A 16,632-nucleotide genomic window follows, 5' to 3' on the forward strand; every position below is an offset into this window, starting at 1 on the left:
CAGCGGCAGGTCCTTTGCTCCTAGAGGGAGTGAGGGACCTGCTGCCCCCAAATTGCCACAGGTGCCGCCCCTCTCCCTTGGCCGCCCCAAGCACCTGCTTGTTAAGCTGGTGCCTGGAGCCGGCCCTGCCTGTTGGTTCCCCCGGGGCCCCAGGTCTGTGGCTGCTCCTCAGCTCCATGCTGCCCTTTCACTGTTTGCAGCTGGTAACAGCATCCCAGGCGGGGGGACCCGGCTCTGGGGCCAGCAGAGTCCTCGGGGCTCAGTGACTGTGGGGCCCAGGAGCCTGGGATAGAGCAGGTCAGTCCGGGCTGCTGTGGGAGCCCCACACACTCCACCCTGGCAGGTGGAGACACAGGCCGGAGGCTTCTCTCAGGCCCACTGACCCCCCCAAATTGGGCTTACTCCTGTGCTGCTGCTGGCGGTGGTGCTGCCTTCAGAGCTGGGCACAGCCAGCATCCACTGCTGTCTCTGCTCTGCCTCCATAGCTGGGTAGCTGCTGTGAGGGGGAGGGGAGGAAGTGGCTGTGGGGCAGCTGACTACTGTCTGGCTATGTTGCTGGCTGACGCTAGGTCAGCGTGTTGCATCTGGATCCTCGCTGACCCAGTGGCAGACCGCTCTGCCACTGTTAGGGCCCTGGGCTGGGACTTGGTGGAGTCGGGTGGGCCTGCATCCTCCTGTCACCCATCACTGGGATGGCAGGCTCCCCACCTTAGGCCAGGAAACCTGGCCGAGTCTACCAGCCGATGAGCTAGGACCTGTTCCAGCTCTTTGTAAAAGGGGCATGGTACACTGAGCCCTCCCAGAGCAACTGTTGGAGTCTTTTGTCCTCCTGTACAGGAGCCTCAAGTGCTTGATGAGTTCCCAGCACTGAACTGGAGTCCACTAAATGCCCACTTGCACCAATCTCTGTGAAATTTCCCAGTACAGGTACAGGTGTATGTTCCTGCCGCTTTGGGTGAAGTAGTGGGGGATGGTGTGCTCCGACCACACATTGATCAGCACCCAGGAGTGGTCAGCAGGCCATGCGGCTGCTCTCGGAGCAGGATCCATGTTCATCTGTATTGATCTGCAAAGAATATAGCAGAAAGCTATTCTGATATGGTCAGCACAGCTTGTTATTACTGGTCAAAATGTGGGGGTGGGAGACAGGGACCTTTATAGATTGGGTAATGGTCAGAAAGAAAAGGGTTCAGTGCATTGCGGGAATGGGGATGGAGGCCTAACAAAACCTGTGACCTGGCCCCTTTCCCCCGTCCATGCTGCACGCTGGCATGTGTACAGAGCTGTGCCACAGCCCGAGGCATGTACTTCCCACACCCCTTAGGCGTATTAGCCCTCTCTTGCCTTCAACATAAGCTTCTGGGGTACAGATGTGGACAATAGAGGGTATGGCACAACCACGTGCATGGCCACGTGTTCAGTCACTAGTGTTGACATAATTTAAGGGAGATTTAACTCTTTAGCCAGCAACAGAATATTTGCCACACTTAGAGAGAGAGAGAGAACATTCATAAAAATTAAGACAGATAATTCCCACGTTCTTCACAAGGACCCAATCCATATTTGAACCAACTGGGTAATTTTACCTTTGCAAGGACTGCAGGATTGAGTATTTGGGGAAAGTAGGAAAATTTGCTGGTCTAAATTCTGACATCAGTTCCCTAGATATTAATACCATTGTGTTCAGTAGAGCTACTCTGGATTTACACCAGTGTAGATGAGATCAGAATCTGCTCCACTCTCATTACGTCCTCACACATGACCCAGAAATACAAACCCATTGTTGCTTCCCTACTTCATTCTTTTCACCAGCTGAGTTTCCTTTTTCTGCGTGCTGCTACGCAAGTTCCAGGTAATCTGTGCCGCATCTTTCCCTCTTGAAGGGCATGAAATTCACTTCAGGAGATATATTTAAACAATCCAAATATTTCTCACCTGCTTCCTCTCACTCACACAGAACAAAGACAAGTTCACTTCATGAACAGATGCATACCTTGAAGGGTTTGAAGAAAAAGTAAGTTTCACGTGCTTTCTTTGTGCCTTAGGGGACCTTGCAGTTGTGCTCTCTCTTTTTTATTAATTAGAAAAAAAAAAGGAGGATGTGGGGGATGGAGGGAAGGAAAGAAAAAGAAATGCTAATCGGGAAACGGAGTCTGGTGTTCCTGGGAAATGTGATCTGATTTATTTTGAAAAATCAGGTATTTCTGTCTTAACTCTTAAAGTGCACTTACTTTTAGCTTGTCTTTTAAAAACCGCACACTCTGCACAGTGTGTGTAATAGTAATGTCTTTTCCATGTCCTTCCGTAAGCTCGGCTATCTTATAAAATTTGAGATTTTTATTAGGAAAAAAGGGAGTAAGAAACTAAGCAAAGAACATAAGGGTTTTAGCTTTGAGCTTGTTGCTCAACGGCAGGAGTGTCTGTGTGATTTCACTGAATGCCACACAGGCGATGGCAGGTTCTGTGAAAGTGTTGATTAAATTCAGAAGGAAGTAATCCAAGGGCCCTCACACTGGGAGTGGTGCTAAAGGCAGCATATAGTTTTGTGGAGAAAGCCATCAAATCTTTTGGAACAATTCCCTGGAAGGGTTTGCAGGCTCCAAGTGCTGGACCTTAGGAATAAATACAGCTCCATGTGCTGATTCCATTGTTAGAGAAGAGAAATGGGAAGAAAATTAAGTGGGAGATGAATGTGTTCATTTACAAGTTCAGTATTATCTATGTTTTTATTTTAATCAGCAGGAAGATTGCCCACTGTGGGCTGGATGGTTTAGGTGACTGGTAATGGGATATAAAGCGTTTCAGCTCTGGTCCAGGTTGGCAGCTATTACATCATTGATATTACTCATATGTGTGGTATATTGTTGATCTCTATTCACTTCTTATAGACAGGTGTCAGTAACATAAAAAATAGCATCACTACTGCCCATCTTGTTGGCAAAGAGAACAAATGCACATCAAGATGGAATGAGGTGGTAAAAACGGGCAAAGAGCAGAGGTGTTTGAATGCAGCAGTTTAACATTGAAAATGATATGCAGTTAAAATGACCATGTGAAGAATTTGCTTGCGTTTGCAGTCCCTAATTGTTAGATTGAGACACAATTGCTCCATCTTGCCATTGGTGAAGATCCATTAAAACAGGAACCCAAGCATATAGACTAGTGGTATTTTTATTGTCTATTTTAAATGTTTGCAAGGAAGACAACAAGTTTTAATAGATGTAGGGAAATTGACTGTAATGTGAACCTGTGTTTAGCAGTTTTGAGATTAAGAGATTAAAAAACCCAAAACGTATTCTTCCTTCGATATATCTGAGTAACTCCCATGAACACAAATGGCAAACAGCAGAGTATGCTTTGTCGGGGTGTACCTGGCAGTTGGTGGGCCCATGTTGCTTAGCAGGCTGCAGGGGTTTGCTGTAGAGGTTTTGTCATTGGGGAAGGGATTGGTGCATCTGTCACTGGAGGCGTACCAGAGAGGAGTGAGCAGTCAGCACGAAGTAGGTGTCCTTGTAGGGCTTTAGAGGGTCTCCAAGTTGATCTTTAGAGGTAAGTGGTGGTCATAGCAGGGAAGCAGATGGTGGTGCTTTGGGGAGCCTTTGGTGCATGTTGTCAGGGAGTGCAGTGGGAGATGTGCTCTCAAAAGAGCAGGACCCATACAAGTCAATGGAAAGAGATCAGGCTCTCAGTACATGTCTAAAGCTAACCCTGGATGTTATACACACAGACATATCAATGGATGAATTGGACTCCATTGTCTCTGATTTGCACCAAAGAATGAGCATTAGAACAAATTTTTTTGTGTGTTTCCAGTTTTAACAATAATTGTCATTTTTGTTCCGTCTGTTTTCAGTAGTAATAGTCAAAATAACACGCTGCACTGCTTTGCAACATTCCACCGAAGGATTTCAAAGTGGTTTAAAACTTCAGTGCCTACATTTAAAAAAAAAATAAAGCATTTAGTGGTTTTTGGGTTCCTGACTTTCTTGGGTGCTTGGTATGAGATACCCAAGTCCTGACTTTTCAAAAGTGCTGAGAATCTGTAACTCCCATGGACAGTCCACAATTCAAATTGCACAGCACCTTTGAAAAATTAGGTCTTACATAGCTCAAGTTGGACACTCAAACCCCAAATCTAGAGACACTTTTAAATATATCATAGAAATATCAAGCAGGTAGGAATCTCAAGAGGTCATCTAGTCCAGCCCCCTGTGCTATGGCAGAACCGAGTATACCTAGACCATCCCTGGCAGGTGTTTGTCCAACCTGTTCTTAAAAACCTCCACTGATGGGGATTCCACAGCCTCTCTTGGAAGCTTATTCCAGAGCTTTATAACCCTTATAATTAGAAAATGTCCTGATATCTAATCTAAATCTCCCTCATTGCAGATTAAACCAATTACTTCTTGCCCTATCTTCAGTGGACCTGGAGAACAACTGATCACCATCCTCCTTATAGCAGCCTTAAACATAATTGAAGACAGTTATTAGGTCCCACTCCATCTTTCTCAAGACTAAACATGCCCAGTTTTTTAAATCTTTCCTCATATGTCACTTTCTTTAAATCTTTTATAATTTTTGTTCCTCTCCTTTGGACTCTCTCCAATTTTCCCATATCTTTCTTAAAGTGTGGTGCCCAGAATTTAGTAGAGGTCTCACCAGTGCCAAATAGACTGGGGACAATTAACTCCTGTGTCTTACATATGACACTGCTTTTAATATATCCCTGAATGATATTAGCTTTTTTTGCAACTGTATCACATTGCTGATTCAAATTCAGTTTGTGATCTACTATAACTCCCGATCTGTTTCAGCAGTACTACCACCAAGCCAGTTATTCCCTATTTTGTATTTGTGCATTTGATTTTTCGCTCCTTAATGTAGTACTTTACATTGGTCTTTAAGGAATTTCACCTTGTTCATTTCAGATAATTCTCCAATTTGTCAAGGTCATTTTAAATTCTAATCCTGTCCTCCATAGTGCTAGCAACCCTTCCCAGCTTGGTGTCATCCACAAATTTTATAAGCATACTCTCCATTCCATCATCCGAGTCATTAATGAAAATATTGACTAGTACCAGACCCACAGTGTCTTGCTCAAGAGCACATATCAAATCAGTGGCCAAGATGAGAAGGCTCCCCATGTCCCTTGACTGAGAGTCCTATATTTTAACCTCTATACCATGCTTTCTCCTTATTAATGGGTAACTCTCATTATAATTACCAAAACTCTATATTTATCAAACCTGGTATTTCATCAGACAGAATTGGGACCTGATTGACATAGGTGGGGGGAATTTTTTAGAAATACCAATATTTGGTAATTATTGTTACAATTCATTAGAATTTGAAAATAGTTAATGAAACAAATTGAAATTCATTTTTTGTTAAAATATGAAAAAATATTTACTCATCACTTTTATTTGGGCCACTTGATCAAGATCCTCGTTATTCTATGGGGAAAGGTGACATTAAAACTAGTAAGAACTTATTTGAATGAAGACTTACTGAACAGTATTTACCTGAATTGATGACCTTTCATGTGCAATTCCTAGATTCTCTTCTACTGACTCCAGGGAGAGCAGGATTGGGCTCATTAATGTGCTTGTTCTGTTTTTATAGTTTCTCCCGTAAGTCTTTTTTTAAATAGAGGATTATTTATAAGGCTGAAAGTGAGGATAAAAAGGCAGTTAAGCAATTCTAACCTCTGTCACTTATTACAAATGTTCTTTGTGTGTGTGCTTCTATCAGAAGTAGCATGGTGAAATGATTCTATGTTGTTAGTGATTTAGTAACTCGGCTTTGTAAACTACAGTGAGGTGTTTTTTGTTGCCATTCGATTTGAGAATAACCAAGCAGCTGTGAAGAATTTGGATGAGGCAGCTAACTTGGCAACCAGGCTTTCTCCAGGTGTGTTCTCACTTTAGTGTGTGCTGATTTTATTCCTGTCAGCAGAGGCTTGCTTCATGGCATGCTATGTGCTGAGGAGACAGAACTTTATATGATGAGAACATCCAGATCAAGCTTCAAGTTTAACAAGCTTCCGTCTTCCCAGCTTTTTCACACAAGGCTCCCACTGATAATTTAGGATTGTTTATAAGTCTCAGACTGGTGGAAAGCAGTGGGTCAACATTCTCCTGTTCTACGTTTTCATTAGACTGATATATCAAGGGAGAGATGTTTATCTATCTATCTAATCAATCAAAAGCATTTAATGGGAGTTTTGGGCCATAGAAATGTTAAGCCCTATAAAATCTTGTCTGCCTAGAGGAATTTTCTAAAAATGTCCCTGTTGCTAAAACTAGTGCAACTGCAATGTTGGGGAGCCCAATGTAGATCAGTGGTTGCTACCATTTTCAACGTGTAGCAATTAAATTATCTCGGAAGCTGTCTGATCAAATGAGGAGCCCCGGCCCCCTCAGGAAGCTCAACCGTATTCCAGAAGGTTATCTGTCTTAACGACTAGTGAGTTGACATGTGCCCAGGGGATTCAACCACACCACTGCCCTCCCTCCCTCTCCCCCCACTACTCACAGCTGGCTGGCAAAGAGATCTATAGCTCTGCAAAAATGAGACCCACAGGAAGGAGGAGGATATTGTAACACGATTTGTGAATGATTACCGGGAAGCTCAACTTTGCTGGCACAGACACGTACAGAAGATGAAAGAAGAAGCCCTAGTGAAGAAGGGGGTAGGAAAGAGACACGAAGGTAAGATGAAGAAGTGATGGATTGATTGTGTCAAAGAAGGTGATAAATAGGTGCATATAGTGCCATCTCAGACAGATGAAGATGGAGGATGCTTACCTGACAACCCAACTCCAGATGATGGGATATGGGAAAGAAGCAGCAGCTAAGTGCCTGTCCTGAAAGTCCTACAGTATAAATCGACAAACAGACCAAAGGTGGGAGAAAGGAGGTATTATTATCCCCATTTTACAGGTGTGGAACTGAGGCACAGAGAGATTAAGTGACTTGCCCAAGGTCATAGGAATTGAATCTTGATCTCGCAAGTCCCAATTCAGTGCTGGCACCACACAACCATCCTTCTTATAAAGCTTTTCCAAAGCCAAACAATAGAAAAATTTCCATTTTTTAAAATTCCAGTGCAAACCATTCACACATAAATATTCCCCTGAAGTGGTGAGCTGTATTGTGAGTGAGATCTACAACAGCAGGCACCCTAGAGGCATCCTGGTTGACTTAGTCACATTACCTGGAACAGAGTCCGCAGCATTTTCCAAAATGTTTCAGTGCGCAGATCCCTCACTTCACACTGGCCTTGGGTCATAGCCCTGTCCTCATCCATCTTCTCCCCACCCCTCTGTGGAATGTTTTAAAAACTCCATATAAAAATAATGCACAGGAACCCCGCTCCACATACTTCAGTGTTTTGTCTATTAACCAAATATTTACATGCAGACAGAGTACTTCTGTAATGGAGCTCAAGGACTGGACGTGTGGGTGGCCTCTAGGAATGTGGCATGAGCTGGGATGTAAGTAAGGATAGAAGGTATGTGCCTTGGGCTCAGTGCTTAATTTGTAATGAAAGAGGTGTTGGGGCTCAAGCAATTAGGTGCCAGAGCTCAAGCAATTTTTTTACTTGTGTAACCTACACACCTTCTGGGTGTGGTGTACTGTCCCATCTAGTGGCACTGAGACCACTTAAAGAGAGAGAGATTGAGTCTGCGCTATAGCCTTAGCTAATAGCCCGTTGGCTTTTAGCTCATGCTGTAGAGGCTCATGCACTAAGCTCCAGAGGGCCCCAGTTTGATCCTGAGGAATGGGGTCTGTCGGTGTTACACTTGCACAACTGATGTGGTAAGCCCAGAGGTGCCAGGGCTATGAACTGTCAAGCTGAGAGATGTCAGGGCTCAGCCCCGGCAAAATTAAGCACTGCTCAGGCTATGGTATGGCTCTGTTACCTTGCCAATCCGAAGTGTGGAGAGGGAAAAGAGCTGTGTACCAGGTCCAGAGTTTCAATAGTCCCCTTCCCCAACTCCCACAATGCACTGAACCCTTTTCTTTCCCACGGCTGGGCCAGCCATGATCTAAACTAATTATTATTGTTAATGTTTGCAGCCCAAACACTGCTGCATTTAGCTAGTGTTTTCTTTACTGTGCACTAGGTAATAACTGGAGACAATTCTATTCTTATCATACTAAACTCTCTCTATTAAAGCAATTATTTATTATACTGCTCCAAAACCAGCTCAGCATTCCTAGTATTGACACACAGACTGACTTCCTAGAGCCTTCTCCAAGTCTTCCCTCTAGTAACCTGTACTCCCCATCCAGGTTCCAAACAGGTTCCTACCACTAGTTCAGGAGAAACTGAAAGAGAAATTGACTAGAATCTAACTACTCTATATACATTGCCCAAGTTGAGAGTAATGATAAACTGTAACAACATAAAACACTGAATTTGATCTTTATAATTTTATTCAGTTAAATGAAGGTGCTATGTGAAACATAGGTCATGAATTTTTAAGTTTATAGGACTAGACTCATCCATGCTGGCAAAGAGGAAAGTAATTTTGTAGCTTGTGTGCTGCCCCTGCCTCGATCCTCCCACTCAGAGATTCACTCTGGTGATGTCAACTAAGGAGATACACTTAACACGTCCTGAGTGGAGCCAGCACAGCCCAATAACTGTGTGATATTGGCTGGAGGAAGAGGGGGTAGGGCATGGCCAGCTCAGACATGTAATATACTTTTTGACTTAATATACTTAGACTTCGGTAAGGCATTTGACTTGATACTGCATGACATTTTGATTAAAAAACTAGAATATAAAATTAAAATGGCACACTCAAAATGGATTAAAAACTGGCTATAGGGTAGTCTCAACATGTAATTGTAAATGGGGAATCGTCATCAAATGGGTGTGTTTCCAGTGGGGTTCCATAGGGGGTCAGTTCTTGGCCCTACAGTATTTACCATTTTTATCAATGACCTGGAAGAAAACAAAATCTTCAAAGATAAAATTTTCAGGTGACTCAAAAATTGGGAGAGTGGTAAATGATGAAGAGGACAGGCCACTGATACAGTGTGACCTGGTCACTTGGTTAACTGGGCACAAAAGCAACCAATACACAGTTTAATGTGGCTAAATGTAAATATATACATCTCAGAACAAAGATGGGGGGAATGTATTCTGGGAAGTGATGATACAGAAAAAGCTTTTGCGGGTGTGGTGGATAATGACCGCCCTGCACTCTAAGCAGGGGTGCCGTTGCCCAGGCTTGCCGGAGGAAGGCAGTAGTGCTTTATGGTGGGGGGTAGGTGGAACAAGGTCAGAAAGTGCTGCAAAAAAGTGGTGTTGGTCAGCTTTGAAGCACAGACTCACCTCCTTGGAATGTAAGGGCAGAAAGTTTTAAAGGTGCAAGCTCTGGCACAACCATTTGCGGTAAGTGGTCAGTAAGGTTGTTTCTACAGCACTACGGGGCTTCCAAAGTGTAATGGGCCGCCCAGAACCACAACATTCTTCTACACTGAATCCAGGAGATGGGGGTGAGGCTGATTCCAGGGATGAGTGTGTTTTGCAACAGACTGAGGTTTGGGGGACAGGTAATATCCTGCCTTAATGTGACAATGTGTGGTGGTTGCACGGGCCTCAGGGAAGTGCAGCATCCAGGCTCAAATTGTACATCTCAGAGTGTACTTGAGGGGGACAGGAGTGAGCCTTGCGGGGTAACCAACAGGCCAGGGCCAGGAATGGGAGTCGCAGAATCCATATCAGACCAATCTGGAGGGTGCGCCCCTGCTGGGGACACTAATGGTGTTGCGCAGCTGCTGCAACAACTTCAGGCATCTGTGGGGTGTGAGTAGTTTACAAGCTTGGAGTTCAGGTCATTTAGGACATTCTCTTTGGCCTTTTTCACTGCGGTGTGGCAGCTTGCTTTGCTTCTTTGTATGCACTTTCATTTATACTCAATGGGTTCATTTGTTCTCCTTTACACATCCTTCTTGGTCCTGCTAGCACAAACTTATCTGCTGCACTTGCCCATAACTTCCTGTACTTTAATCTTGTTCCTTTTGAGCTTAGTTCCCCCCTTGTCCAACGCTCTACTGCAGTCTTTGCCACAAGAGGTGGCCACATGACTCATCCTCTTTTTGAACCATGTGTTACCTATCATCCATGGATTAGCAATACATGTCTAGTAACACTTTCCCTTCCTCATTCATTGTGCCTGGGCACTTACAACTTAGGGTATGTCTACATTGTATAGTAAACATGGGTATGTGGGACTTGTGCTTCAGCATTACACAGCATTGTAAACCTGAGTTTACAGTTGCTGGACCTGAGTCTCACAACCATGCTAACATGTCCATACTGCATTATGCAGTCCCTCTGACTCAGGTCTGCGGCTTGAGATGCATCTACACTGCAGAATGACAGAGCTTGGACCTGAGTCACAGTGGGACTTGAACTTGGACTTACCTCTCCCCTACCCCCCCCGCCCCCCGGTGGGTCCAAGGACCTGCGTCTGGAATGCTTGCAGACCTGAGTCAGAAAAATTTGTGTGTGGACAGCTGTGAAGATTGGGCTCAAACCTGAGTCTGATCCAGGGTGACAATGCAGTAAACATGCCCTTACTAGGAATTTGTACAGGGCCTACCATAATGGGGCCTCAGTCTTTGCTGGGGACAACAGGAGTTACTGTAATACTACAGCTATTCCTAATTTTTTTAAAATGGCGAATCTATACTATCTGATCCAAATGAGCTCCAAAAACTTAAAGTATTACAGAAAATATGGCTGAGTAGTGCCTTTTTTTTCTTTCTTTTAATATCTGGCACAAGTCAGTAGCATCTGATGGCTTTGCAGCAGCCTGTGAAAATTGTTGGTAGTCAAAGTCCAGTTGCTAGTGAACAGCTGTTCAGCTCAGAAAAACTACCATTACAATTGCCATTAAATGGACTCCCTTATTGGTAGTTTTATCACAGAGGCAAGGATTGAATGGACACAGATACTGAAATACCCCATGCATACTTGAAGAACAATTGCATTTGACCTCTTGCTAACACACTGTTGTTATGGAAAGGCATTGAAACCAGTGTACATTCTAGAGATTAACACAACAGAGAGACCCCTTATTTTGAGGAATATAGTTGTGAATTCTAGGCATGTACTGCCAGAGGACCTTCATTAGCCATAAAATATTGTATGTCCTTGATCCAGCAGCTGACAGAAATTTTCTGCCTTGAACTTCAGCTGGCAAAAGGAAGGACTCTGGTATAAATCTGCAATTCTTCAGAACGATATATGAGATCCTGAGGTTAGGAGTTGGTCTTTTTTTTTTTTTTTAAATGACCCTGCGATACACTGTAACATCTGTGAAATAAAAATATGAAATGTTTCTTAATAGATAAATTTATAGAACTATTTGTTGTTGGTATACTAAATTCTTGGGGCCAAATTCTGAAGAGGGTCTGAATTGGGACTGCGTGAAGGCTTCAGGATTTGACCCTTGATGTTTATCCTTGTTAGAGCAAGTGTCTCCATCTTCTGGGAATGAGATTTGTTCCTTAGATCAAGGATTATACATTTCATTCTGATACTCTTTGTGTGACCATCGCAGTTTAGGTGAAGCTGTATTAGGAAGAATTTGAGTGAAGTCTATTCTTTCTGTGTCTTTTTTTTCACCACCTCTTTTTTGTTGGTGGGAGGCTGAAGGGAAAATTCAGTCATATAGAGTCTTTTTTTTTTTTTTTAAATCATTAACACTTCCCATGGGTGATTGACACAATCGTACTGAACCCTAATACTCCACGTGAGTGGCCAAGATGTCAACCTGCCACGCTTACCTCTTTTTTGTTGATGTTGCTTGATTAATATTTTGTGTATGTGTTGACTACCAAACAACTTTAAACAAAGGCCACTTCCTTCTTCCTGAGCTGGAAACTGTGAGAGGACACTTCAGGGATTTCTCATACTTTTCTGCCCACATACCTCAACCTTTATTCTATGGGGACCACCCAGGGTTGGCGAATCAGTGCCTTCTCTCACTGAAAGTTGGGAATCTCTGATGCAACAGCAGCTGCTTATTCCAAAGTGTATGGCTATTCTGTGACATGGGCAAATCTCTCTTGGGACGCTGGAGAGATTCTCCTAATATGGATCAGAGAAAAACACAGTGAATTTTTCAGTTAGCCAGTCCTTATCCACTTATGTTGCCTTTGAAAGGCTGTAAAAGCCTTTATTTGAAGCTCTCTATTCAAATCATACTTGCACCCAAGTGAATGATAAAGGCAGATGGATTGCAAACTCATTCCCCATGTCAGAGAGGAAAGAGGGGCCTTTCCTGTCTGATGATTTGTGATCAGCACAATGGAAAAACCAACTCTGAATCAGTAAAGCATGCTAAGAATATTTAAGGAAATGTGCTGAGACTAGCTTTAAGATTTCAGATCATGGGAACTGGACAGATAAGTCTGAATGAGAATTGACGTAAATAGCCTTAGAAATGTTTCTTCTTATCCCTTTTACAGCTAAAAAATTTTGAACTCTTGCCATTTAACACTAATTAAATTACAGAATGCTAATTCTAAGGATCATCCCAGGCAGAGGGTGAAGAATTAGAAAGGACTTCTAAAGGTGAAACCTCACTTTTTTTGTTAACTTGGCACGAAACTTTGTACAAATGTAGGGTTGGTTTGTCTGTTTATCTTTTAAACAAAGGCTTTGATTTTAATCTTACACCCGCATATGTGAAATCAGAATTAGGCCCGTAGGCTTCAGTTCTTTAAATTAGCATCATCAGCAGTAGAAATACCCCAATCTGTCTAAATACAGTGAACTCTGGGTAGTGGGCAGGAAAAGGATTCCCAGTCTACAGTATTTTGGGAACATCATCTATATGCTGATTGTTGGCTTAAAGGTTCATCTTTGAGATGTCAACTAGTTCATCCCCCTTACGCTGAGGTAGGACCAGGTATACTTACACTATCCCTGACAGGTGTTTGTCTAACCTGTTCTTAAAAATCTCCAGTAATAGGGATTCCACAACCTCCCTTGGTAACTTATTCCAGTACTGAACTGTTCTTATAGTTAGATTTTTCCCCCTAATTTCTAACCTAAGTCTCCCTGCTGCAGATTTATGCTGATTATTTCTTGTCCTATCTGCAGAGGACATGGAGAACAATTGATCACCATCCTCTTCATGACAGCCCTTAACATATTTGAAGACAGTTATCAGGTCCCCCCCTCAGTCTTGTCTCAAGATTAAATATGCCCAGTTTTGTAACCTTTCCTCATAGGTCAGGTTTTCTAAACCATTTATCATTCTGGTTGCTCTCCTCTGGACTCTTGCCAGTTTTTCCACATCTTCCTTAAAGTGTGGTGCCCCAAACTGGACACGATACTCCAGGTGAGGCCTCACCAGAGCTGAGTGAAATGGAACAATCACCTCCCACGTCTTCGATGTGACACTCCTCTTAATACACCCCAGAATGACATTTTGCCTTTTATTTTTTTTTTTTGCAACTGCATCATATTGTTGGCTCATATTCAATGTGTGATACCTAATCTATTGTAACCCTTGATCTGTTTCAGCAATACTGCTGCCTAGACACTTATTCCTCATTTTATGTTTTGAGCATTTGATTTTTCCTTCCTAAGTGCAGTACTTTACAATTATCTTTATTGAACTTCACCTTGTTGCATTCAGACCAATTCTCCGATTTGTCAAGGTCATTTGGAATTCTAATCCTGTCCTCCAAAGTCCTTCACATCAGAATGTGGAGTACAATTGTTAAATGATCACTAAACACTTCTGTACCCTCTCCCAGCTGCTCTTCATGACGAAGGCTGTCTCTCAATTTGGACCCAAATGACCTCCTGTCCTACAATGACTGGCTACTATCTTATTAAAATTACTGTCAATAATTCACACTGGGAAGGCAGAATTGTGAAACACAGGAGGTAGAAAATGTTGTTCATCAGAAAGAGATGAATACCAAATATATTTTAAGATTTCGCAACTCCTCCTCCTCTCCCTGCATACACAAGTCCCATATTTGAGCCTTGCAGGCTAAGGTGTACCAGGTGATATGTACCCTTTGCATAGTTCAGTATGCCATAGAAAGACTGGCTTGCAAGTGATAAAGCGACTTAGAGCAGAGAAATGTCAGTGACTTCACTGGGACTGCTTGTGAGCAGGCTCTTGTGTGAGAAATTATTTTTTTAGCATGCAAGGTAGATTTACATGTGCATATGGCCTCTTGTGCAAATAATCCAAGGGATTTTGTTTTGCGTTACATGGTATGAATAAAACCATGTTAATTAAAAAAAACTTGAAGAAAAGACTATGGTCCAGACCCACAGATGGACTAGATCAGCATAGTTCCATTTGCATTCAACACAGGTGCACCAGTTTACATCCTCTACCCCATTGTCTCCCTTTCAAGGTCAACAACAACCAGATGCTTGGTGAACTCAAATGTTAATTAGTCACAATGGCTTGTGATTCAAGCTGGTATTTATGAATGGTACGAAGCATAGTATCCGATGGACATAAACCTTGTCTACACTAGGAAAATTACCAGTTGCTGACATTGGGTGTTGGCAGTATTGCATCTGCACTGGAGATGAATGAGATTTAGCTACACACATAGGCAAAGACAAACTGTGTTGAGCACCACTTCAGAAACTGTGATTAAAACCAGGGATGCTGAACATGTTTGTTCTGAGCTATCCTGGCAGTGTTCAGCACAGGTACAGTGGAGACCAGGATAAAGAGAATGACCTGGGAGTAGAGTGAGAAAGCAAATCTTCTGAATCAGAAGGGTAAAGTGGTAAACTGCTGGTGCAGTTGGAGAGCAATTTTATAGTCAGTAAGCTAGCTAACAGGAAGCCAGTGAAGCGACTGCAGAGTGGGAATGATTTGCTGAGATAGATTAGTGGGAGTAAGTACCCTAACAGCAGCTTTCTGAACCATCTGCAGATGCCATTACATCCTACAAAGAAGTTAAGTGAGCAATAGATTACTAATGTTAACATGCTGAAGTGTAAAAATAAAACAGTGAGTTGGGGCTTTACTGAACTTTTGAAGTTGATGCCAGTATCCCAGGGATATTAATATGTTGCGACAATTTAAACAAAAAGAACTAGCAGAACTATATTGTACATTTGTGTGTGTGTGTGTCAGTAATTGTTACTAACAACAGATTCTCTGTGTTCTAGCTATCAGTCTGTCTTTCTACACTGTGCTCCTCACCACAGAGTCCATCACGGTAGAATATGTCACTAATTGTGTCAGAACAACTTTAGCCCTAGTACAGTAGTAGAAAGAATGCAACCACTTCTCAGAGTTAATTCCAATACTGCACCTTAACTTGTGACCTTTGTGCCTGTATCTGGCAGCATCCAGGATGCAGTGTGTACTATAATAACATCTACGGATATGTGATTTCAGAAATGCCTAAGCACTTGAAATGAGTTTATGAACATGTGTTGGCCTGGTTGGATTTCTGTGTTTTAGTTTTTTCCCATACTAGCCTGCTGAATCTCAACTATGTCCTGATGTTTCAGTCACATGAGCAGAATTCCTAGTGAACCTATACCTGTTTTGTATCAGAGGGGTAGCCGTGTTAGTCTGAATCTGTAAAAAGCAACAGAGGGTCCTGTGGCACCTTTAAGACTAACAGAAGTATTGGGAGCATAAGCTTACGTGGGTAAGAACCTCACTTCTTCAGATGCAAGTGAATCTTGCATCTGAAGAAGTGAGGTTCTTACCCACGAAAGCTTATGCTCCCAATACTTCTGTTAGTCTCAAAGGTGCCACAGGACCCTCTGTTGCTTTTTACAGATTCAGACTAACACGGCTACCCCTCTGATACTTGTTATTGACAGGACACCAGTGGAACAGGGAACCTGGGGAATTAGGCTGGCAGCAACTCAGCCACATGGACAGGGCAGTCCACAGGTGGGACGGCCACCTGTCTAGGTTGTCCTGGGATCATCCTGTTTGAGGTAGCCGTCCTGGGACTTCTGAATGGGTGCTCAGTGCACATGGCCAGTTGTCCAGCTCAGATGTCCTATTGGTTTGTATCTCAGAGGTGGCAAATCACATCACAGGGCTTAATAAAGTTACACTTGTTCTACTTAACCTACATTCAGCTACTTCTTTGTGAATGAAACACGGCTGGCTCCTTACTGGGTACTGCACTAACCCCCCCAGGCAACATCCAGTTAGCAGAGGGCACCATAATTGCTCCAGTCTGGGAAAGGGAAGTTAGGGGGATTTGGCACCAGAGGGAGCGGGAGCAGCAGTGACAAAGCCAGGCAGTTTAGGAGCTGGGACTGAAGGGCTGAGAACCAACCTGGGATGCAGCCCTTTGCTGGCAAGGGGGCCCCTGGTAGCTGCAGCTGGTGGATGACCTAGTAGCCTACAAATAGAGAGCTGTGTGAATGGGCCCGAATGAGGCTACCGATGTGGGATAAAAGGAGTGGATTCTGTCCAGGGGAGCTGCAGGTTGATGCATGATTGCCTCCAAGGCAAGGGGTGGCCTGGATTGAGCATCCCTCGCACGGGGCTGGCAGACCCCCACCTTCATCCGACTGGACTGGAGTGCTCTTAGGAGCTGGGCTGGGGCCTGTTATGGGTTGTATCATTTGTTGTTCGTAACC

Source organism: Terrapene carolina, unplaced genomic scaffold, assembly GCF_002925995.2.
Source record: "Terrapene carolina triunguis isolate 2854851 unplaced genomic scaffold, T_m_triunguis-2.0 Scaffold67, whole genome shotgun sequence".
Classification (NCBI taxonomy): domain Eukaryota; kingdom Metazoa; phylum Chordata; order Testudines; family Emydidae; genus Terrapene; species Terrapene triunguis.